Source organism: Balaenoptera borealis (assembly GCF_965194805.1).
Source record: "Balaenoptera borealis genome assembly, chromosome: 8".
NCBI lineage: Eukaryota > Metazoa > Chordata > Mammalia > Artiodactyla > Balaenopteridae > Balaenoptera > Balaenoptera borealis.
In genome coordinates this window covers 31,404,403-31,430,247 of record NC_138865.1, presented here as the reverse complement: position 1 = coordinate 31,430,247, position 25,845 = coordinate 31,404,403, and the positions used below count along the sequence as shown (strand labels likewise).

Genomic DNA, 25,845 nt, shown 5'->3' with positions numbered 1-25,845 from the left:
GCACTGGGAGAGGATGTGCCTTGGGGCCGTCAAGGCCCTGTGAGGTGCTGTCCACAGCAGAGAGCTGCTCCTGGAAGTGATAACAAGATCTGGGACCCTTCCTGCCTCACCAGCACTGGAGGGCATTCAACAGCATAGACCCAGGTCGCTGAATTGAACCAGGTCAACAGGACACATGGCTGACCCAGGGGGCACCCTCCTCATGCCCCCGTCCCCATCCAGAACCACATGAAGGGCTGACAGCCAGAGGCTGGAACAGGCATGTGTTCCCCACAGGGGTCCTTGCCCGAATCCAGGACCCTGGGCTAGGACTGAGACTCCTGGAACATAGACCTGGAGACAGGGCCCAGGAGAGGCTGGACGATGTGGATGCTGAGCTTAGAGGAGAGGCCTTCCCTTCCTCTGAGAGGCGCTCGTTTGTTTGCTTTTGTTTCTTAAACCAAGGGGATTACCATGGAGCAAACACTGGAAGGGCCGGAGACCCTTGGGCCGACGACAGCTGGCTTCCCCAGCCTCTTCAGGGATGCCAGGGTACCCACACAGGGCACTTTTCATGAGGAGAGGTGGTCCCAAATCTATGTTAGTGGCCGCCAGTCACCCACCACTAAGGAAGCAGCAGGCTGGCGGGTGGAGCTCTTTCCCCGGCCCAGCCCATATGGCCGGAGTTGGACCCCTACTGGACACACAGCTTCACCCTGCCCCGTCCTGAGACCTTCATGTCAAGGCAAGGGTAGGTCAAAATCAGGGGAGGGCAGAGCTCCTGGTGGAGGAAGGACAGAAGTCTCAAACTCTCCAGGTGAGGGAGGGGTTTCTGGGGGACAGTAGGGCCCCTGGGCTGCGGGGACCCTGTGCTGGGTGACAGCCCTTCTCCTCTGTCCTCTCTGATGAGCACCCCCACGGCCAGACCCTGCCCTCACCCATTCGCCTCACCCTCCACGCAGCCCCTGGGCCCAGGACGCTGACTCACTTTTCCGCCCTCTCGTAGTAGATCATCCGGTCAAGGTTGCTCAAGCGCCGCCATTCCTGCCCGGCCCTCCACAGTCCCTCCTCCAGCGGCATGTAGGGATTCAGGCGGGCCACGGATCGAAGCACTGGGCTGTAAGCCCTCGGGGTCAGTCTCCGGGCCCAGCCCAGCCCGCACCTGCCTGACCCCACCCGCCCATGTGGACCACACATCACTCAACCCAGAATGACTGAGCAACAGGAGGGTGAGAGGCGGGTGTCTGGGAGGGCAAAGACAAGCCTTCCCGGCCACTGCTGTCACCGCCTCACACTCACTCAAGGATGACCATCCACTCCCAGGCTAGAGCTGGGACATTGTGCCTTGGGGAGCTCTTTTCTTCCTCAAGGCTGCATTTTCATAATAAAAATCATCATCATCAATGAGGCATGGCATGTGCCAAGCAATCTGCTAACACTTCATAGATTAGTCCAAGGCGTCTTCTGCCCAGTCCTCTGAGTGAAGTGTAATTGTCCCCTTTTTACGAGGGACCGGAGGTTTAGGATGGAAATGCCTGCCAGGCTCACAAGTCTAGTGGGAGAGAGCCCACGCCCTTAGGAGAGCTCTACCATCACCCTGTTCCTCGTGGAATTCTCCACAACGAAGTGGAGGCATGCATAAAGCGCCCTCCTGGGCCCCGCGCTCCTCCCCCTCCTCTGAAGTGACCTCCCCTGGCCATGTACGCTCAAGTCCTGTATGAAGGACACGGCACCACAGGACAGTGCGGCATCCACTCCTTGGCTCCTCACCTTACACCACGACCCTCTCTGACTGCAAGTCTTCAGTCCAGATTACCATGAGAATCATGGAAGAGCAAGCTGGCCAGACTCACAGGGTGGTGGGGCCAGTTGAGATAGGGCACATTTCAGTCCTGATGTCACGGACTGGTAGGCCCACCCATGTGACCGACAATGTGCCCTCTCATAGCATGGACATGGCCCTCACACCTTCCTTCCAGTATCCCTAGAAAGCTAACGTGCGAGTCCATCCCCAGTTCCTCTTTATCTAAAAGCTCCCATAAGCTGAGGACCCCCTGAGCGTTCACTCACATGAGAAAGCAGGAAAAAGCTTCTGCATCAGGACTCAGGTGAAAGTGTCTCCGGGCCAGGGGCTTGATGTGCTGCCAACGTCGGAAGTTACTGTACTCTCTCTGGGTGTTAGAGGAGCCATCGTGCGAGGCGTTGGACTGGTTGGTGGCCAGGCGGCCCTCCCTGGAAGTGCCATGTGGCCATGGCCCAGAGTTCACTGGGCGAATGATAGGGGCCAGCTGGGCAGCTGGTGGTGGAGCTTGAGGAGGAAAGCCTGGGGTCCAGCCTCCCTTGCCAGCCTGACTAACTCCAACAGCTGAAGCAGTCGCAACGGTCCCCATCACAGGAGTTGCTAAGAATACGGGGGCAGGACATGCAGTACTCCTGCTAAGGGCCCCTGGAGCGCTCCAGTTGAGGGGGGCCTGAGTAACGACAAAGGTCTGAGTCTGGGGGGCCTCCACTGTCCTCCCTTGTGACCTGACTTGGACAGTGAGGTTGCAAGCCCCAGGGGCACTGGGGCCACGGCCACCATTAGCCACCATAGGCGTCCTGGGGAAAGCTGGCAGCAGCAGGCTGCTGCCAGGAGGGAATGCTGGGGTGATGGGACGTGGCAGGTGCTGCTGCCAGGGTGGCCGGTGCTGGGCGCCAGGAATGGGTGGAGGGAAGGGCACTGCCGTGAAAGTAGACAAGGAGGCACCGGGGTTCATGGTCACATCCGTTCCCAGCACTGGACATGCTGTGGAGGCAAAGGAAAGGAGTGAATGGAGAAGGAGAATGGGCAAGTGGGACCGAGGCTTTCTGTGGCATCAGAGTGTACATCTCCACAGGTGAGGGACACTTGGACAAGGGAAACTGTGCAGCGTGCAAATGTCTTCAAGTGATTTTCACGCCCTGACCTCCAGTTGAGAATTATTCCACTGGTGACCCCGCGCCCATCCACCAAGGTCCCTGACCCCTGTCTGCCGAGAAGAAATCGCCTCAGCAAGCACTGACTTGGAGAGCCTCCCTAAGGCACCCCCTGGCACCTAAGCCTCACAGGCTGTCTCCCAAGACCTGGAACTGTGTGGACATCCGCTCTGTGAGAAATGCCCCTCAGCCGGCGTACTAGCAGGTAGGGACCTTCTCCAAGGTAAGTTCTAGGCACCCAAAGGCCCTTTGTGGACAGGTATTGTGTAAAATATTAGGGCCCCACCTCCTCCTCAGTCCTCCTTTTCCTGATGCTCAGTAGAAATCCCCTCTTTCTTTCCTAGCCTCACAAAACAAAACAAAATGCTGGAAAATATCTCTCTAATGGAATCCTGATACAAACCCATAACACTGGCCCAGAATGCACCTGCATCTCAGAACAACCCACAGCAGACACGTAACATGGGCCAGGTCCTGTCACCCCCTCCCCAGTGCCCAGAGTCACTGTCATCACTCAGGAGTTCTGTTCCTAGGAGGCGGGGGTGGGGGGAGTGGTGTGTGAGAAGTAGGCGCATGTCCCTTAGATTCTGTCATTTCACAGCCAGTGATGGCTGCAGAGGATTAAACAAGGGCCAGGGAATTGTCATGTTACATTGGTCATGGGACTACAGACCGCCTGTGGTCCTTCCCCCTCCAGCTCCGAATAACGGAAAGACAATCTGAGAAGCAGGCATAAGCCAGGTGCCATGGCAATCAAGTTGTCTGGATCACATCCCTGTTCAGGAGAACAAGGTACACACCACGGTGTACCTAATTAACCAGAACAGGTGTCATAGGACGTTTAATAATAACACAGAAGATCGTCTTCCTGCCCCTGGGCTACACTCCTTCCCCCTTTAAAAGAGGAAGCAGCCTTCACAGACATTCCGCCCGAAACAACCCCACTCCACATCTGTCCCCTGTCCATGAAGGAGTGACAGGAAATATGAACAAACTCTTCCTCTCAAGGCAGCCTGAGGGTCCACCATGAGATACTGGACGAGATGAAGTAGGTCTGAAGTACTGCGATTCCACAAAAGGAAGAACAATTCAGAGCAACTCAGGAACCTGATCCCTCTCTTGGCTGAAGTTACACGGTTGCCCATCCCCTGTTGAATCCCAAGCAACAGTTGCCTGAACTGAGAAGTGAGCTCTGGGCTGGGAGGAGTGGACGAGGTGTGGGCTGCGGCAGTTAGAGTAACCTCCTGCCTAGCTCTCGGAGAGGACACTTCACTGCAGGTGTGGCCACACACAGCCCCACTGAATAGTTTTCTCACCAAGACCATCTCTCCCCACGGCCCCCTTAGATACAGTATGCTCCTGTTCAAATCCCTTAGAAAGATATGGTGAGGCAAGCTTCAGGTGCCTCAGGAACACAAGACACGTCTAGGCTTTCCTCATGACCCTCCCTGTGTCACCACCAGGACATCACACACATCCTTACACACACGTTTCAAAGTGGCTTGTCTCCCTTCTAGAAAGAATCAACCTGCCTGCTGCCATCCTTTCTCCATAGCCAGGGCAATTCCTCTTGATCCACCTCCAATGACCCCTCCTCCCCAGTGCAGTCTCAGGTTTCTTCAGGCTCCCCAGTCTCCCCAGGTGAAATGTCCTCATGTGTCCAGTGCTCTCTTCTCCCTCTACTTCAGTCCAACTGTGTGCCCACCGTGAAGTGTCACGTGTGAACCCGAAGGATGTGAGGGATGGCAGGGTCTCTGAGAACACACCCCCAGCCCATAGGCTTACCTCCTTCTGAAGCCATCCTGCAGGCTTGGGCACGGACTACTGCTGCCTGGTAGCCTCAATGAGAAAAGTCAAGACCAGGACCCAGAGAGTGACCTGCTTCAGCAGACGCTCAGGATCCAACTGAAGGAGGGGCACGTTTGAGTCATAACAGTAGAATGTGGCTGAAACATTCTGCAGTGGGGGAGGGGCAGAAGGCACGTGGGTCTGGGTAGGGTGGGGGTGGGGAGACATTCCACGAGGGCTCTGGCAGGTAGGCAAGAACCGGAAGTTCCTTCCACCTCACACGGTGGCAACACAATTGGCGTGTGCCTCTTTACGCAGTTTATACACTGTTTTTTTGATTCACGGCACCGAGGTTGGACTTGACGGTCCCTTCCTTTCACTTCTTTTTCCATCAACCTAGTTTTGTGTCCCTCAACACACTCTGCTTCCTACCTGGCTCTTGACTTACTTCAACAGAGACTAGACTTTCTGAACAAAATTCAGAACTGTTAGTCTGATAAACACTTGGGTATTTGTGGCCACATGGAACTGAGTATTTGAAATTAGGATTGTCTCAGCAGATCCAGTGTCTTTGACTGCTGTATGTACATCACTCCTAAAGGAGTGGTCCTTGTGCTCCAACCAACATCCAGCAGGACCAGCCTTACTAATGATCCTTTGTGCTGGAAAGCCCCCGTCCATCAAAAAACCGTCATGCAGCCCCCATGTCCAAGACCAGAATTCACTAAATGTCTTTCTCATAGTATTCCATGGTTGTAAAACATTTAGTTTTTTACCTTTTAAATGATTTTAGTATAATATTTTAAGCGAGCAACGCCTTCTCATCGTTCAAAATTAAAATGTGCAAAATGGAATATGCAGTGGCGAGTCCTCCTCCCACCTCTTTCCCGGAGGAAACCAGTGTTACCTGTTTCATTAAAATCTTTCCAGGGATACGCCATGCAACTAAAAACGAAGGCAATCTGTTTTCATTTTTAAAAATGCCTTCATTTTTTTTTCTAGTTGAAATTTCATATATGTTCTGATATATCTGAGGATATTTCCAATGATTGTATGGGTATCGTGGCTCCTCTGTTTCTGCACTAGATTCCTAGAACAAGAATTTCTACAGTCTCTTACGTTTCAAAGTACCTGAAAGAATAGGGTGGCTCGATCTAGCAAAGAAAAATAACAAATGCCTAACTGATTTTGATTTTTGAATTTCACATAAACAATGAATTCGTTTTTAGTATAACGGTGTCCCATGCAAATTTTGGACATACTTTTACTGCAAATTCTTTCCCTGTTTATCTGAAATTTACATTTAACTTGAAATCTGTATTTTATCTGGCAACACTACCAAGAAAGTATAAACATACCAAGCTATTATTAGTTACTCATCTTTATGAGAAAGAGAACTTGGAGTAAAGAGACTCAAGTGTGCACATTGGCTCCAGCAGAAAACACAACTGTAAACATACATAAAATCTGCAGGCTCTTTGGATGAAATGGATTTGGAAGAGCCATCATATAAGCACTGAATATCTTGGCTTAGTAGGGGTAAGGACAGAAGTAAGGAACAAGAAGGCAGAAAATCTTTTTCTCTTTCCTTATGGTAAAGGGACTAAACATCCTAGAGCCCTGGTTTTTCTAGGTGTTAAAAATCCACTACCCATGAAATGGATGTGCACTTTGACACAATGCCAAGAGTTTATCTACCAGTTACAAATCCCCATTCAGACAAACCCACTTCCATCTAAATCCTAGCCTGCAAGCCCTGCTTACAAGTTTGTTAATTTCCTGTCTGCATTTCTTACCCTTGCTCTTTAGAATCTAGGCCTCATCATTGCATATGGTCCCATCTGCACGGGAATCATGGTAGCATTCCTTTTAAAAAACTTGTTTGATTATTTTTTTCATATTGAGAATCCATGTCAGTCAGTTTAACACTATCAAAATGATGTGAAAGAGTATTTGTGTTTTGTGTTGTGAGAGGAGAGGACTGTTAGGAAACTTGTCAAGGGAGATGAAGGCTGAAAACCTCAGAGGATGGCAACCAAATCTCTTGCGAGACGAGATTCACTCTCTGCTGTAGCAGCAGTACAACTCCTACTGATTGTGGGTTGTTGGAAGGAAACAGAGGTTTAGAAGGACTGTTCCACAGTGTGAAAGAGACTCCTGTTGGTGCTTAAGAAGTTCCTCGCCCCTTGTCAGGAAAAATTGACTCAAAAGAAGATGAGAAGATAAGGTGAGAATATTTCAAACAACATCATGGTGAACTTTATATCTAAAGAAACTCCTCTTGGGGACTGAAAAAAATAAACAATTTGGGAATATCGGTCAGTACTGGAGCTTTTATAATGAAGGAAAACTTAAATGATTGTCAACCAATAACTTCACACTAGAGGGATGGTGAGGCAAAATATTGTACCCAGGCACTCGAGAAAGGCAGGCTTCCTTGTTGCTTCCTCCCTTTGTTCAGTCATTCAACCAATTATTTACAAGATTCTCACTCATAATTCTGATACAGTATTTGAAGGACTCTTCTCAAGGCCACTGATACAAAAATTGCGCTGTGCAAAAATTAGCCAGTCCCAAATCTGCAATCACTGTTGTAATACTTCAAAATCCTACACCCCAGGGACAGAGATAATCAAATTAGCCCAAATGTAATTTGGGAAGAGCAGTCACAGAAGGGAGTATCTAAAAGTCCTTTGGATCATGATCTCTGACTATTCCTGCACAGAGGCTGCGGGCAGGCATTGACTACTGAGAAAAAACAACTCTGGACATGCATCACAAGCCTCAGAAGACAGTTCATCTTCCACTCAATCACGAAACATTAAAGAAACGAAGAGATACCATGTTTGTGTCTTGTGGAGTTTTCAAGTCTGTGCACTTGGAGGCGCTTAGTGCTGTTAGATGTGAGGGGTCTTCAGGGGCATCCTGTTGAGTGAGAAATGCTGTAATCTTGCAATTGACCAGAAAGAGGATCTGATGATTGAAGTTTCTTTGGGAAGTATTACAGAGTCAGGTCAGTAAGTTGATTCCGCTACTATTTTTGTTGTTGTTGTTGTTTTTAATGCCAACTGAAAGTCTGCCAAGATATTACAAAAAAGGAGGGAGGGAAAGTAAAATTGTTCCCATACTACCTGCTGTGTTGAAATTGGCCCAGATTGTCCACTCTCTCTCAAAGTTATTTAAAAAAAAAAAAAAAAAACCGTACAAACACCTGTGAATCAACATTTATTGAAAAACCTCCATGTATTAAATACACTGAGAAAAAATATTCTAGTAGAGTAAATGCGTTTGGAAAAACTCTAGGAACGGAGTCAGGAGACAGTATCTTAAGAGTGTTTCCCAGGTCTGAATTCTTGGCTAGAATTGTTCTTTAACGGAAACTTCAGGCTTGCTAGGAAAAAGGACCTACTGTATTTTGAAAGGCATAAAGAAGAACCAAGGAACTGCAGTCCAAAGGGCATGAAAGCACTTGCCCCAATTTGAGGCTACTGTGCTTAGAGCGGAGCTCTCCAGAACTATTTGTAGCTAAGTGCATGGGTTTCACGTGTGCAGTATAAAAATCAGGAGTGCACATCTCACAAGAGCTGGTTTTAAGAAGAGACCGTCACGAAGGTTCCCGGCAAGGAGCGTCGCCAGAGATGCTCCGTAGCGTGCCCGACCCTGCATTTCTCTCCTCTCCTGCAGAGACCTCCTGGAACAGATCCCCGCGCGCCCCTCGCCTGCACGCCTGCGCACGGCTGCGCACGCCCACTGGGGCGGGGCTCTCGGGCACGCGGACCGCCGTCCTCCAATGGCTCCTGGCGTCTGTTGGGCCAGTCGGCTCCAGAAGACAGGAGCGCATGCGCGAGCGCGGAGGGTGGGGCCCCAACGGCCGTCCGGCGGGGGCGGGGCCTGTCATGGCGGCCTCGAGAGTCAATTCCAGGAACCCTGAGGTAAGGGGTACGGGGACTTTTCACCCCTCAGGTGTCACCGCTCTGCGCTGTTGTTCACCCTGTGGGTTATTTGTGCCCTTGCCCGTGTAAGGAGACTCCCCACAATGTGGATTCACGCCCCCATAGAGCTCGATTCCCTTGAGGGGTTTACCCCAGGGTTATTGGCACCACTGGGGAGCCGGCTGCACGAAGGGTTCAGTGATTGCGGGGCCTACGGTGGGGGGTAAGTAGTGTGTGCGAGCTATTAAACAGGTGCCGTTCTAGTCTGTGCGTTCTGAAGAGTACAAAAGCTAGAGGGAGTTCTTGCGAGTTGAAAACCCTCATCTGGTTCCAAAGGTGTAGCTCAGGTCACTGGAATATGAGTGAAGATCTAGCGAACATCCTCACAGCTTCACTAGTAACTTTTTAACATAAAAATATCAATCAACACTTATGTTCAAACTGTACTCTTTTGTCAATGAGAGGAGTAAGTTTCCTGAATCTAACAATAAGCATTTATTCGTAGTCTGATACTCTCAGATCATGACGGAATTGCAAGCATAGTTTGGCTGGTGATGCAAAAGTTCAGCAAAAATCAACGAAAGGATTAGGTAAGAATCAATTCGGTATATAGAATTTACAGTGAAGAATAGTGTACATTTTAAGTTATTTGTAAATTCTGTGCACACATCCATTATATCTTTAAAATTAATTATATGGTATATATCTCCACATTTCTTTAGGGAGTGCTGATTCAGGTTATTAAGGCTTTGCTTGATGACACACCACTGCAGGTGCGTATGGGGCTTAAGGTAGTTTATGTTTGTATTCTGAGGTTGTGAAAGTACTGTGTGGGTGTGTTTGTAGTGTGAATTACATATATGTGCGTTTGTGGCTTGTTGGAGTTCAGTGTCTGTATTTAAGGATATTAAGAAGTTACATCCTTGTTTTTGGCAGTTGGGGAGTTGTGGGTGTTTATGTGTATCTGGAAGTGTCATGTTGTATATGCGTATTTGTAGATCTTCCAGGGATTGTAGGACCTCATGGGCAGTGGGTGGTTTTATGTATATCATTATTTGGGAGTCTATTGGGAATGTGTTTCCATGAATTCCTGGCGTGAGGTTTATTTGTGTATTTATGGAGTTGGTGAGAATCTGAGTAGTGTATTTGTATTTGTGGGTTGGTGATGTCTGTGTGGATATTTGGGGTTAAGTGGAAGACATGAGTGTGTTGTTGTGAGAGTGGATGTATTTGAGTTTATGTAGAGGGTTTGAGATGTAATTCAGATGTAGTCAAGTTGTTTGGGTTATGTATTTGTAGTGTAAGACTTTGGGAATGTGCGTTTATTTGTGTGTTTTCTCCCAGCATGTTAGAAATGCGTGTCTGATGGTGGGTTTTGAAGGGTTAGCTGCATGTACATAGTGGAAAAGTTGGAAAAAGTACTTGTGTTTATTATTTTTGGTGTAGGGTCATGTGTTTTGCCTATTTTTGAAATGTAGAGGGATCATTTGTATATTTAGGGCATGCTGTATTTTGTGCGTTTCTTTTGGTGGTTTTCAGGAATTGTGTGTTTTGGGGTGTGTGAGGGCAGGTTTAAGACTATTTTATGGGACTGGTGGTATAATGTATATGTGCATATGAATGTGTTGTTTGGTGTGGGGTTTATATGAATCTGTGTTCTGGAAGCAGGTGGTGTTATTTCAGTGTGAGTATTTGGGAGTGTGGGATTATGTATATGCAGATAGTGTGAAGCCTTATGTTTATTTTTGGTTATAGGTTGGTATATTTCCATATGTGTAGTATGCTGAGTAATTGGGGGTATATTTGGGGCTTGTGGTGAGAAACATGTATGTTGAGTTTGTGTGTGTATTCAAGGAGCGTAGCCGATTAGATGAATATTTACTAGAGTATGTGTTTACATTTTTCATTGGGGGTTATTTGTATCTGGAAGTGAGTATTTTTGTGTTGATATAGTAATGGAGTTATGTGTATACAGGAGAATGGGAGAATTTATTTGTACTGGAAGTATATGATATGGTTCTAAGTAAGTATTTAGGGGTATGGAGGTTTAAGATGTGTAATTTGGGACTTGGAAGGGCTTTTATGTGTATTTATATATGATATGCTGGAGATGTGTCCATGTGTCTTAGGAGTGTGTACTGGTTTGTGTGTATATCCATCAGGGCATGGGTGAATTCATAGGGTTTGAGGTTGTCAGAAATGGTCACAGTGGTTTCCCGGAATGCTCGGATTTTTGTGTTTGGAAATGTTTGGGGATTGTGGTGGTAATGTTGGATTCTGGAAATGTAAGGATGATGTATAGTGTTTGGGGGGATATATATATTTAGAGATTGGGAATATTTGCTGGTGTGTGTGTCCATGAGTGTGTGGGGGTCATGAGTGTATAGTAGCTACAGTTGAGGGATTGTTGGTGTTTTTGTGTCTTGTATGTATCTGAGCATGAGGGGTGTATGTTCATGGTTAGTTTATGAGAGTGTGCATAAGGGCTTTGTGTGTGTATTAAAGTATTCAGGGATCCTCTTTGTGTCACTTCTGGAATGTACTGGTTGAAGAACTTGGTGGAGTTGCTTATATGTGTATTTTCAATGTTCGTGGGATGGTCCTGTATATATTTGGTAAGTTTGGTTGTTTTGTGCCTGTGTGTGTGTCTTTAGGTTCATGGGGCTTACGGGGTGTGTATTCTGAGATATGGGAGAGGTTCAGTGTATGTATTTGGAAACAGAGAGGCTGTATAGGTTGTGTGTTCAGGAATTGTGGAGTATATGTATTTTGGGACTGTGGGATTGTGTGTGGGTATTTTTTTGGTGGTTCATGAAACAACTGTATACTTGGTGTTTTTTGAGAGCCTATGTGTCTACAGGTTATTTGTTGTGAATATACAGGTAGTGTGTTGGTTGCATATGTTGGTATTTGAGCACATTCAAGGTGAGTGGTTTTGTGTAAAAATCAGGTAGTGAGAGGTGTTTTGTATGTACATTCAGGTTTCAGGTAGCAGTTGTATGGGTGTATTTAGTGTATATGAAAGATTGTATGTTCTGAGATATGTTCTGGAGATATGTAGTGTGGTTTTGTTTGTATATTTGGGGTGAGAGTTCAGGGTGTTACTCAGGGTGCAGTCAGACTGTGTGCACATATTCACATGAAAGGGGATAGGGTGTGCTGGAACTGGCCCGTACTAGCTTGGTATAGCCAATGGTGCATATCTCTTCCCAGCTCTGTGACGTCAGGTTGAAATTAGTCATGCTGAGAATAGTTACACCAGGTAAGTTGTGAAGCTCCGTAAATCAAAGCTTTCCTACCTGCCCTTGGAAAGCATTTTATTAAGCATTCATCAGCATTTATCACTGGTGTGTGTGTGTGTGTGTGAAGTAAGAATATTCAGGCATCAGTGCGTACATGTATGGGAGACTCTATGAGAATTTTGAGTGGGGCATTCAGGGGCTGTGGGCCTTGGTATTTGTGCCTTGACCCTGGTCGATCAAGTTGGTGCATTCTTTTTTTTTTTTTTCCTTGCCCATGTACTTTTAATGTTACAAGTACATTGTGTTTCAATTCTGACATATTATTTTATGCTATAATTGATATGTTTTATTTACAATAAATATAACAAAATATCCTTTTATTATTTTATTAGGTTTTTAGATTCTGTTTTGTTCTAAGTACTCTTTATATGTATACCTGTTACAGTGCCCTTAATTTTCCTTTTTCTTAAAAAGCTTTTGCTATCTAGTCTGTCAGTTTTAAATGGTACTCACTGACACTCATATATACAACAGTTACCTTTTTCAAATTTCACTCTTCTCCCTCTCTTCTCCTCCCATTTTTAATGGAATTCTTTCCACATACTCGGAACATGTAACAATTAAACACTATTCTCTCACCCATTACCCTACTCTTGTGTTAGTATTTGATTTACAATTAAATATGTTAAATAATCACCAGCAATCATTTACCAAGGTTTCCTCAGTGTGTGCTGTTGACATGAGCTCATCCTATAGTAGATTCCTCATGAATGACTCACCTGCACAATAGTCCCTGGGTTCTTGCACAGTCGAAACTGTTTACTTATAGACTTGATACGTTAAAGGCAGCTTGGCTGAATATAAAAACCTTGGGTAACTTTTGTTCTATGGAATATTTTGAAAATGCTGTTCCACTGTTGCTTTGCATTGTATGCTGCTCTTGAGAGGCTGGTGCTAGACTAATATTCTTCTCATTATAGGTAATTTGATTATTTTGTTTAGAGGACCTGATGATTTTTTTCCTTAGAGTCGTTTTACTAACATGTTTCTCAAAGTGATTTGTTTTTGAATCATTTTCCCGGGTACAAGGTAGGCCCTCTCAACATGTCAATTTAAGTTATCTTTTATTTCCAGGTAGTTTTCTTGCCTTACAGATTTAAATATCAATATTTATTTCTGTTGTGTTTCTTTTTCATTTCTAGTAACTCTAATTATATAAAGATCAGATTTTTTTTTCTTGCCTGCCTGGCATTTCATCCACTTTCTCCTTAAACATTTTTACTCTTTGAAAAAAATCTCAGATGTACTCTCTTGGTTGTCTTCCTGCCTTTCCTCAAAGTCCCTTATTAAAATTTTATTCCAATCTGTACTCTCTTGGGCACCCTCTAATTTGTTCTTCCTTCCCTGGTGGAATTTGTCTTTTTCTTCAATTCGTTTTCTGAACTTGATTGACTTTCATTGAATTTTTTGTGTGTTTTGTCCTGTTTTGTCATTAGTTTTTAAAATTGCTGATTCAATGCATGCATTCAATGTTAAAAAACTTATTGTTTTAAAACTAATTGCTTGTTTATGAATATTTAATTCAATTTAGAAGTTTGTTACAGTATTCTTCTGCTCCCTTACTAATTTTTGGAAAGAATATCTATCACAGGAAATATTTTAATTTGAATTTTCTATTTACTTTTTGTAGTACTTTATGTTGAATTGAGTTAATTTTTTTTCAATCCTAGGCTTTTTGTTGATAATTTTCCTGGTGTAAGAGTGCCTTCTTTTACCAGTATTTTCAAATGCATTTAAAATTTTTGATTATGTTGGTAATGGTTGGGATGGCGGCAGAAAGAGAGGAGAGGTGGTGTGACATGTTTGTCTTTGGTTTCTGTAGGATCCTTAACTTTTACTTCTTCCTTTTTCTTCCTTCTTTCTTTTCACTGCCACCACTTCTCCATTTGGCAGATTCTCCCCCCAGAAGCAATGCTTCCCAAAGGCTAATACCTAGAGTTCTGCTTACTTTCAAGCCCAATTCTTATAGCTGATGCCAGAAATTGACAATTCTTCAACTTGTGTTTAACATTTTGACACTTACTCTTGTAATCTCACTTTCTGGAAGTGATTTTGTCTATCTTTATCTGCATCTTCTGTTCCACTTTTCTTTTTCACAGAATCTCTTAAGTTCGCCTTCCCTCATTCTTCATGCCTGTAGACTTTTACCAGCCATGATGATACCGACCAGGGTTCTTGGCCTTCCTCAATAAACAGAAATTGACTAGAGGCCAGACAAGAAATTCAGGCAAGGCTTTATTGGGGCCCCTGCTGCAGCAGTGGGGAGCCAGAACAAGTTACCGGTTCCCTTGCTCACTTGCTCCCTTGGTGGGGGGGAAGTGAGCTGGTTCTTTATATGGGGTGAGCGTAGGGGGTGTCCAGGGGTCGGGCCAGAGGGGTGGCTTAAGTGTTTTGTCCACCCCTCTGGTGGTGTTGAGTGCAGGGGGCATGCTCAGTACCCTGCTTTTGCTCCGGACACCCTGTTTTTTTGCTCCTAGGTCTTCAGAAATGACAGTAGGGAGGTTTTTTGTTCTTTTTGTATCTTTTGTACATAATTTGTCCCAACTGCGCATGCATGCAGTTATCTTTAGCCCCTTATAGTTTCTTTGTATTTTTTTGCTTGAGGAGAGGTTTGTCCAGGTGCAAGCATTGCAGCACTGCAGCAAAAGGTCCCAGGTCCCAGGCCTGTCTCAGTGAGAGCCTGTTGAAATTTGTTTTTCATTTCTCTACTTGTAAATAATTAGAAGTTCGTGGTATTCTCTGTACCCTAGTATATCTAAAGTATGGCCAATAGTAATTTTATTAGTGTTCTTTATTTGTGTTGTTTTACTTGTCATTGTTGATCTTCTGGTTTGGAAGGTTGAAGAGATTCAGATTCAGGTGGTCACCATTACAATCTGTAGCTGGACAGTTTCCCAGGCGAGGTTTTAAACAAGAAAATGGCAGTTTTAGAAGCTGAGCTGAGGCACTACTGCAAGATTGAAAGAGTGGAATTGGGGATCACAGTAATTGTTCTGGTTGGTGAAGTGACTCAATAAGTAAGTGGCAGTGGAATTTAGAAGTGAGGGTGGATTCAAATTGCACTCAAAACGATAAGGACGAATTGTCAGTTTCTTAAATAAATTGTCTTGGGACTTCCCTGGTGGTCCAGTGGTTAAGACTCTACGCTCCCAATGCAGGGGGCCCAGGTTCGATCTCTGGTCAAGGAACTAGATCCCACATGCCGAAACTAAAAGATTCTCGCATGCCACAACTAAAGATCCCGCATGCCGCAACGAAGATCCTGCACACAGCAACTAAGACCTGACACAGCCGAACAAACAAACAAACAAATAAATAAATAAATATTTAAAAAATAAATTGTCTCTTTTTAAAAAATTGTTATGTATGGACTAAATTTTCTATTCATCGATAGCAAAATAATCAGTTCATGGGTTAAGATAACCTCCTGCCAATGCACAGTAAAGATACCCACTGGTCATTGACCTTCAGGAAAATTCCAAAGGAAGCATTGTATTTTTTTTATTGAAGTATAGTTGATTTACAATGTTGTGTTAGTTTCAGGTGTACAGCAAAGTGATTCTTTTCAGATTCTTTTCCCTTACAGGTTATTACAAAATATTGAGTATCGTTCCCTGTGCTATATGGTAGGTCCTTGTTGATTATCTATTATATATATGGTAGTGTGTATATGTTAATTCTGAACTCCTAATTTATCCCTCCCCTCCTTTCCCTTTTGGTTCCATAAGTTTGTTTTCTATGTCTGTGGATCTATTTCTGTTTCATAAATAAGTTCATTTGTATCTTTTTTTTTAGATTCCACATATAAGTGATATCAAATGATATTTATCTTTCTCTGTTTGACTTACTTCACTTAGTATGATAATCTCTCAGTCCATCCATGTTGCTGCAAATGGCATTATTTCATTCTCTTTTTATGACTGAGTAATATTCCATTGCATATAAATAGCACATCTTCTTTATCCATTCATCTGTTGATGGACACTTACGTTGTTTCCATGTCTTGGTATTGTTAATAGTGCTACTATGAACATTGGTGTGCATGTATCTTTTCAAATTAGACTTTTCTCTGGATATATGCCCAGGAGTGGGATTGCAAGATCACATGGTAACTCTATTTTTAGAGTTGGTCCATTCTCTAGGGCCAAAGAATCCCCATAAATGTTGATGATTTCTGGCCCCTCTTCGTGCAGATGGGTTCAGGGTGTCTGTACCTAGGCAGATTCACACTCCTTCAGCATTTGTGTGGTCCTGGCATATGGGTCTTGAGATGAGTGAGCCTGGTGGACAAACGGCCATGTAGAGCAGCAGCAGTGTATTAATCAAGTTTTCATTTTCTGTATTTTGTGATGTTTTGACACCTTAAAAAGCTGTCTGGCCAGGGAGAGACTGCCCCACACTGGGCTAGCAAAGGGCTCTCTGGGAGCTTGTCTTTCATATGCAAATCAACCAACCAGTCTGGGGTCTAGAGCCCCAATTACCCCATTTATCTAACTTACACACTAAGCCAATATTTCCCCTGACGTAAAATGTCCCAGGGTCAGGTACCAGGCAACTAGGGACCACACCTATAGCCTAAAACCCACCAGAATTATTCAAACTAAGCAATCCTAAATTGTTTACTCTGCCCTCCCTTACATTTTCTGTCAAAATTCCAATAAACGCTCTGGCATAGGCTTTCTCCTTGTTCCTGCTTCTGCCTCCTGACCAAACCTGGTACTTACCCACTAGCCCTGTGTGGTGTTGCATGTCCCCTTCTTTCAGGAAATGTAACTAATGAGTTTCAAAGGCATTGGCCTCTCTGTATCATCACTTGGTCACCTCCGTAAATTAAATCCTGGACATAATTTTAGAACAGTTGGCACAGTGAGCAGAACGACTCAAGTGTTCAATGGAGGGGCCACCTCTGGGCTGCTCTTGGCTTTCTAACTGATTTTACCACACAGCAAGTTCTGCCTAAGAAGGCACTGTTAGTTCTTGGTGCATTTGCACTTTGGCTGCTGCCACTTTGTGCTGTGTCTACCATATGCTGTATTCCAACTTAAATTGTTATAGGATCTTGAAGGAGTAGTCCTTAAGGTCCTTCTCAGCTCCTTCTGTAACTTAAAGGTGCTATAGTATAGGTCTGAAAAGGCTATAATTCACTAGTTGGCACCTTAGCCAGGACAGATTCATCTCATCAGTCTCTTTTTGTCTGAGATCAGCATACCTGCTTTTTAGGCTGGTGACTCTAGGAGTGACTAGAATAACTAGTTAACATACAAGGCAGAGGCTTCTCAAAAGTGAGTGAGGGGAGGCTTCCTCCAATAGACTGTGTTGGGATGCCAGTCTGATCAACTAAGCGAACAATGGTGGACTGCAGTTTTGTTTTGTTTTCCATCTTCATGGAGAAATAATTAACATATAACATTGAGTGAGTTTAAGGTATACAATGTGATGATTTGCTACACATACATAATTGCAAAATGATTACCACAGTATGGTCAGTTAACTTTTCCATTCCTTCACACAGTTACCTTTGTGTGTGTGTGGTTAAGCCATTTGAGATCTACTCTCTTAGCAACTTTGAAGTATATGATACAGTATAGTTAACTGTAGTCGCCATGCTGTACGTTAGATGACCAGAACTTATTCGTCTTATAACTGGAAGTTTCCACCATTTGATCAACATCTCCCCATTTCCCCCAATTCCTAGACCTTGGCAACTACCATCCTACTCTGTTTCTGTGAGTTTCAGCTTTTTTACATTCCATGTATAAGTGATAGCACACAGTATTTGTCTTTCTGATTTATTTCACTTAGCATAATGCCCTCATGGTCAATCCATGTTGCTCAAAAGGCAAGATTTCATTCTTTTTCTTGGCTAAATAATATTCCATTGTGTGTATATCTATATATATAGATATATTTGTCACATCTTCTTTAACCATTCTTCTGTTGATGGACACTAAGGTTGTTTCCATATCTTGGCTATTGTGAATAATGCTTCAGTGAATATGGGAGTGCAGATATTTCTTTGAGATAGTAATTTTATTCCATTTCCTTTGGCTATATATCCAGAAGTGGGATTGCTGGATCATATGGTAGTTCTCTTTTTAATTTTTTGAGCATACTGTTTTGCATAATGGCTGTACCAATTTACATTCCCACCAACAGTGTACAAGCATTCCTTTTCCTCCACTTTTATCTTGTGTCTTTTTTATGATAGCCATTCTAATAGGTTTGAAGTGATATCTTATTGTGGTTTTGATTTGTGTTTCATTAATGATTATTGATGTTGAGCATCTTTTCATACACCTGTTGGTCATTTATATGTGTTCTTCGGAAAACTGTCTATTTAGATCTTCTGTCCATTTTTAAATTGAATTGCTTGGTTTTTTGCTGTTGGGTTAAATGAATTTCTTATGTATTTTGGATATTAACCCCTTATTAGTTTGTTTACAAATATTACTCTCATTCCATATGTTGCCTTTTCATTTTGTGAATTGTTTCTTTGCTGTACAGAAGGTTTTTAGTTTGATGTCGTCCCATTTTTTAATTTTTGTTTTGTTGTTTGTGCTTTTGATGTCATATCACTAAGACAAATGTCAAGGAGCTTCTACCCTATGTTCTCTTCTAGGAGTTTTACAGTTTCAGGTCTTATGTTTATGTCTTTAATCTATTTTGAGGTAATTTTTGTGAGTGGTGTAAGTTAAGAGTCCAGCTTCATCTTCTACACGTGATATCCAGTTTTCCTAACACCATTATTTGAAGAGACTATCCTTTCCCCAGTGAGTATGCTTGGCTCCCTTGTCAAATAATAATTGACTGTATATGTGTGGGTTTATTTCCGGGCTGTCTACTCTGTTCCATTGTTTTATGTGTCTGTTTTTATGCCATACTCTTTTGATTACTATAACTTTGTAATAAGGTTTGAAAACAAGAAGTGTGGTAACTCCAGCTTTGTTTATTCTTTGTCAAGATTGCTTTGGTTTTTCGTGGTCTTTGTGGTTCCATTTGAATTTTAGGATTGTTTTTTCTATTTCTGTGAAAAATGCCCTTGGAATTTTGATAGGAATGACATTGAATCTGTAGATGGTCTTGGGTAATGTGGATATTTTAACAATGTTAATTCTTCTGATCCATGAACATGGGGTATCTTTCCATTTATTTGTGTCTGTCAAATTCTTTCATCAAAGTCGTATAGTTGCAGTGTACAGATCTTTTGCCTCCTTGGTTAAATTTGTTCCTAAGTATTTAATTATTTTGGATGCTATTATAAATAAGATTGTTTTCTTTATTTCTTTTTCAGATATTTGGTTGCTAGAGTATAGAAATGCAATTGATATCTGGATGTTGATTTTTGTATCCTGGAACTTTACTGAATTTTAAAAATTAGTGCTAACAGTTTTTGATGGAGTCTTCAGGATTTTTAATCTATGAGATCATAAATCTGCAAACAGATTTACTCCTTTCTTTCTGATTTGCATGCCTTTTATTTCTTATTTTTGCCTGACTTCTCTGGTTGGGACTTCTGGTATCATGTTGAATATGTGTGGTGCCACTCTGGGTACCCTTGTTTTGTTTTCTTGTTTCTGATCTTAGAGGAAAAGCTTTCACCCTTCCACTCTTGAGTGTGATTTTAGCTGTAGGATTGTTGAATATGACCCGTATTCTATACTCAATTTGTGAAGAGTTTTTTTTTTTTTATCATGAAAGGATATTTTGTTTCATCAAATGCTCTTTCCCCATCTATTGCGATGATTATATTATTTTTATCTTTCATTTTATTAGTGTGGTGTATCACAATTATTGATTTGCATATGTTGAACCATCCTTGCAGCACAGGGATAAATTCCACTTGATCATGGTGTATGATCCTTTTAATGTGCTGTTCAATTTTTTTCTATTGTTTTTCTGGTCTCTATTTCATTTGATTCTGCTCTGATTTTTGTTGTTTCCTTTCCTCTGCTAACTTTTGGTGTAGTTTGTTCTTTTCTTTAAATTTTTTGATGTGTGAAGTTAGGTTGTTTATTTGAGATATTTATTTTTTCTTAACAGTCATATATTGTTACAAACTTCTGTTAGAACTGCTTTTGCTGCTTCCCATAAGTTTTAGTGTGTTGTGTTTCCATTTTCATTTGTTTTAAGATATTTTATTTCTGTTTTGATTTCTTCTTTGACCCACTGGTTGTTGAAGAGTGTGCTGTTTAATTTCCACATATTTCTGAGTTTTTCAGTTTTTCTACTGTTAATTGATTTCTAGTTTCATACCGTCATGGTTTGAAAAGTTGTTTGGTATCAATTCAGTCTTCTTAAACTTGCTGAGAATTGTTTTGTGAGCTAGCATATGATCTATCCTGGAGAATGTTCCATGTGCACTGGAGAAGAATATGTATTCCACTGCTCTTGGATGGAATATTCTGCATATGTCTGTTAGGTCCATTTGGCCTGAGGTATAGTTTGAGTCCAGTGTTTCCTTATTGATTTTCTGTCTATATGGTCTGTTCATTGTTATAAGTGGGATAGTAAAGTCTTCTACTATTATTGTATTGTTGTCTATTTCTGCCTTCTTCACTGTTAATATATTTGGGTGCTCCAATGTTGGGTGCATATGAATTTACGATTGTTATATTCTCTTGGTGAATCAACCCCTTTATCATTATGTAATGATCTTCTTTGTCTCTTGTTACAGTGTTTGAGTTAAAGTCTCTTTGTCAAAGATGCAGACATAGAGAATGGACTTGAGGACGTGGGGAGGGGGAAGGGTAAGCTGGGAAGAAGTGAGAGAGTGGCATGGACATATATACACTACCAAATGTAAAATAGATAGCTAGTGGGAAGAAGGCACATAGCACAGAGAGATCAGCTCGGTGCTTTGTGTCCATCTAGAGGGGTGGGATAGGGAGGGTGGGAGGGAGATGCAAGAGGGTGGAGATATGGGGATGTATGTATATGTATAGCTGATTCACTTTGTTATACAGCAGAAACTACCACATTATTATAAAGCAATTATACTCCAATAAAAATGTTAAAAGAATTAAGTAAAGTCGTTTGTCTGATATAAGTATAGTTATCCATGGTCTCATGTTGTTTGCATTTTCAGGAAATATTTTTTTTTCCCTTCACTTTCAGTCTGTATGTGTCTTTGAATCTGAAGTGAGTTTTCTGTAGGGAGCATTTAGTTGGATCTTTTTTTTAAAAAAATCCAGCTCCTCTGTCTTTTGACTGGAGAATTTAATCCATTTATATTTAAAATAACTGTTGATGGGTAAGGACTTACTAATGCCATCTTATTAATCTTTTTCTGACTCTTTTGTAATTCCATTGTTCTTTCTTCCTCTCTTGCTTTCTTTGTGAATTGATGATTTCCTGTAATGTAAGCTTTGATTCTTCTCTCTTTAACTGTTATGTATCTATTGTAGGTTTTTGCTATGTGGTTACCATGAACCTTACATAAAACATAGATGTAACAGTTTATTTTAAGTTGATGACAACTTAACTTCAATTGCATACCAAAATGCTACCCTTTTACTCCCCGACCCCACATTTTATGTTTTTCATGTCAAAATTTACCTCTTTGTATATTGTATATTTTTACAAATTAATATTATTGTCATTTTTAATAATTTTGTCCTTTAACCTTTATACTAAAGTGATTAACACAACACTGTATTACAATATTACAGTATTCTGAATTTGTCTATATACATACCTTTACCAGAATGTTTTATATTTTCATATGTTCTCATGTTAGTAATTACCGTCATTTCCTTTCAGCTTGAAGAAATCCTATCAGCATTTTTTGTGAGGCAGGTCTAGTGTAGAATAGCTCCCTCAGCTTTTGTTTGAGAACAAACATCTCTTCTTCGTTTCTGAAAGATAGCTTTGCTGGATAAACTTCTTTGGCAGTGTTTCTCTTTCTGCGCTTTGAATTTTTCATCCCACTCTCTCCTCGCTTGCAAGGTTTCCACTGAGTATCCACTGATAGCCTTATTGGGGGTTCCTTTATTATGTGAGGGTTTGTTTTTCTCTTGACAGTTTTAAAAATTCTCTCTTTGTCTTTGATTTTACACAGTTTTTTAATAGTGTGTCTTAGAGAAGATCATTTTGGGTTGATATTTGGTGTTGACCTATTAGCTTCATGAACTTGTATGTCCAAATCTTCTCTCCCCAGATTGGGAAGGTATCAGCCATTCTTTCTTTCTTTTTTGGCTTAAAAGAGCAGAAATTTATTTTCTCACAGTTTTGGAGGCCAGAAGTCCAAAATCAAGGTGTTTGCAGGGCCACGATCTCTCTGGAGACTCTAGAAAAGATTCCTTTCCTTGCAATTTCCAACTTCAGCGAATGGCTGTTGGCATTCCTTGGCTTGTGGCTGCACACTCCAATCTCTGCCTCCATTTTCACATGGTCTTTCTCCTCCTTTCTGTCTGTGTCTTCTCCTCTTATTATAAGGACACTTGTCATTAGATTTAGGGCCCACATGGATAATCTAGAATGATTGCAAATTAGTTTTTGATATAATTACATATGCGAAGACCCTTTTCCAAAATAATGTCACACTAACAGGTTCTAGGGATTAGAACATGGACATATTCAGTGGGGGAACCATTTAATTCATTATACCCAATGTGTGGTGCCCTTCCAAGTGGCAGGGAAGCATTTGTCATGAACACATTGAACTTTCCTACAGGTGCCCACATCCTGTTCTCAAACTTGCCAAGTACCCAGATGGGTTTCTGTGATGCCAGCAAACCCAGACGGGATGCAGACTGGGACCCAGACACAGCTTTGTTTCATGTTAGCTTTCAGTGATGTCTCTTTTTTTTCCTTTCTTTTTTTTAACCTTTCTTTTTTATTGAGTTAAATATATATCTAACATAAAGTTTACCATATTAATAATTTGTAAGCATTCAGTTCAGTGGTACTAAATACATTCACATTGTTGTGCAGCCATCTCCACCATCCATCCTTATAACTCTTTTCATTGTAAATCTGAAACTGTATACTTATTGAACAACTCAACTTCTCCATTCCCCCAGCCTCTGGCAACCACCATTATATGTTCTGTCTTTTTGATTTTGACTACTGTAAATGCCTCATATCAGTGGACTCATATAGTTTTTGTCTTTTTGTTACTGGTTTATTTCACTTAACATAATGTATTCAAGGTTTGTCTATGTTGCAGCATATTACAGAATTTCCTTCCTAAAAAGGAAGTTTTTAGAATAAAACAACGAAATATTCCATTGTAAGTATATACCACATCTTGCTTATTCATTCCTCATTTAATGGGCACTTGAGTTACATCCATGTTTTAAATAATATGAATAATGCTGCTAGGAATGTGAGTGTACAAATATCTCTTCAAGACCCTACTTGGTTTTTAGTATATACCCAGAAGTGGAATTTCTAGGTAATATGGTAATTATACTTTTAATTTATTGAGGAACCTCCATACTTTTTTCCGTTGTAGCTGTACCATTTTAAATTCCCACTGACAGTGCACAAGGGTGCCAATTTCACCACATCATTGTCAGTACTCATTGTTCTCTAAGAAGTCATTACCAAATCAAATATCATGAAGCTTTTGTCTTGTGTTTTCTTCTAAGAGTTTTGTTGTTTTAGGTCTTATATTTATGTTCTTGATCCATTTTGAGTCAATTCTGTATATGGTGTTAGGTAAGGATCAAATGTCATTCTTTTGTATGTGTATATCCATTTTCAACAGCACCATTTGTTGGAAAGACTACCCTTTACCCATTAAATGGTCTTGGTATTCTTGTCAAAAATCATTTGATTGTATATGTATTTATTTCTGATCTCTGTAATCCACTCCATTGCTCTATATGTCTGTCTTTATGCCAATACTATATTGTTTTGATTACTGTAGCTTTGTAATAGGTTTTGAAACCAAGAAGTGTGAGCCCTCCAGTTTTGTTTTTTTCAAGATTTTTTGGGGCTGTCTGAGGTCCCTTGAAATTCCATATGAATTTTAGGCTAGGTTTTTTTCTATTTTTGCAAAAATATCTTTGGGATATTGATAAGTATTGCATTGAATCTGTGGATAACTTTGGGTAATAGTGACATTTTAACAATATTAAGTCTTTCAATCCATGAAACTGGGATGTATTTCCATTTATTTATGTCTTCTTTTATTTCTTTTAGCAATGTTTTGTAGTTTTCATTTTGCAAATCTTTCACTTTTGTGGTTAAACTAATCCCTAAGTATTTTATTCTTTTTGATGCTATTGTAAATGGGTTTAAAAATGTTTTCTTTTTCAAATTGCTCACTGCTTGTGCATAGAAATGCAACTGATTTTTGTGTGTTGACTTTATATCCTGCCACTTTGCTGAATTCATTTATTAGTTCTAACTTTTTTGATGTGGAATCTTAGGGTTTTCTAGATATAAGATCATATTAATTGCAAACAAAGATAATTTTAATTCTTCCTTTCCAATTTAGAAGCCTTTAATTTCTTTTTCTCGCCTAATTGCTCTGGCTAAAACTTCCAGTACTATGTTGAATAGACGTGGTGAAAGTGGGCATCCTGGCCTTGTTCCTGATCTGAGAGGAAACGCTTTCAGTTTTTCACCATTAAGAATTACGATAGCTGTGGGTTTTTCATGTATAGCTTTTATTATGTGGAGGTACTTTCTTTCTATTCCTATTTTGTTGAGGGTTTTAATCATGAAAGGCTGTTGAATTTTGCTAAATGACTTTTCTGCATCATTCAGATGTTCGTGTGTTTTTTCTTTCATTTTGTTGATGTGGCATATTGGTTGATTTTTGTTTGTTGAAGCATCCTTGAATTCCAGGAATAAATCCCAATTGGTCATGGGGTAAAGTTCTTCCAATATATGCTAAATTCTGTTCACTAGTATTTTCTTGAGGATTTTTGCACCAATGTTTGTAAAGGTTATTGATCTGTAGTTTTCTTATAGTGTTTGTCTTGCTTTAGTATCAGGGTTATTTTGGCCTCACAGAATGAATTAGGATGTGTTTCCTCCTCTTCAATTATTTGGAAAAGTTTGAGAAGGATTAGTGTTCTTCTTTAAATGTTTGGTATAATTTGCCAGTGAAGCCATCAGGTCCAGGGCTTTTCTTTTTTGGAAGATTTTTGATTATTGATTCAATCTCCTTACTACTTAGAGTTCTGATTGTCTGTATCTTTTTTGGGGGAGAGGTGTATGAATTTACCTCTAGATACCTTTTTGTTTGTTTGTTTTTGGCTTTGCTGCGTGCCTTGCAGGATCTCAGTTCCCTGACCAGGGACTGAACCCAGGCCATGGCAGTGAAAGCACCAAATCCTAACCACTAGACTGCCAGGGAACCCCCACCACCCCGTTTTTTTTTTTTTCTTTTTTTTAGTTGCGATATAGTTGATTTACAATATCATATTGGTTTCAAGTGTACAACATAGTTATTAAACATATTTACAGATTATACTCCATTTATATTTATTTTAAAATATTGGCTATATTCCCTGTGCTGTGCAATATTCTTGTAGCTTATTTATTTTATACATATTAGTTTGTATCTCTTAATCCCCTACCTTAATCTTGCCCCTCCCCCCTTCTCTCTAGGTAGGTAATCACTAGTTTCTTAGTGATTAGGTAATCACTAGTTTCTTCACTAGTTTCTTCTCTGTATCTGTGCATATATTTCTGTTTTGTTATTTTCATTCATTTGTTTTATGTTTAGATTCCATGTCACAGTGATAACACACAGTATTTGTTTTTCTCTGTCTGACTTACTTCACTTACTTCATAATACACTCCAGCTCTATCCATGTTGTTGCAAATGGCAAGATTTCATTCTTTTCTATGGGTGAATAATATTACATTGTATACATATGCCATATTTTCTTTATCCATTCATCTGTTGATGGACACTTAGGTTGCTTCCA

The 25,845-nt window shown here is 41.3% G+C and overlaps 1 long non-coding RNA gene across 18 annotated transcripts in view; it reads left to right on the top strand.

The window, feature by feature from the left end:
• Window positions 1-8,552: 8,552 nt before the first annotated feature.
• The window catches only part of LOC309634366, a 111,846-nt gene continuing 94,553 nt past the window's right edge, over window positions 8,553-25,845 (top strand). For 5 of the 18 annotated variants that reach the window (XR_014248039.1, XR_014248046.1, XR_014248049.1 and 2 more), the window contains exons 1-2: window positions 8,553-8,654; window positions 9,160-9,427. This is a non-coding gene — a long non-coding RNA (uncharacterized lncRNA). Of the gene's footprint in view, window positions 8,655-9,159; window positions 10,155-25,845 lie in introns of those variants that run through there. The other 13 variants (XR_014248045.1, XR_014248048.1, XR_014248053.1 and 10 more) reach the window with 6 other exon arrangements.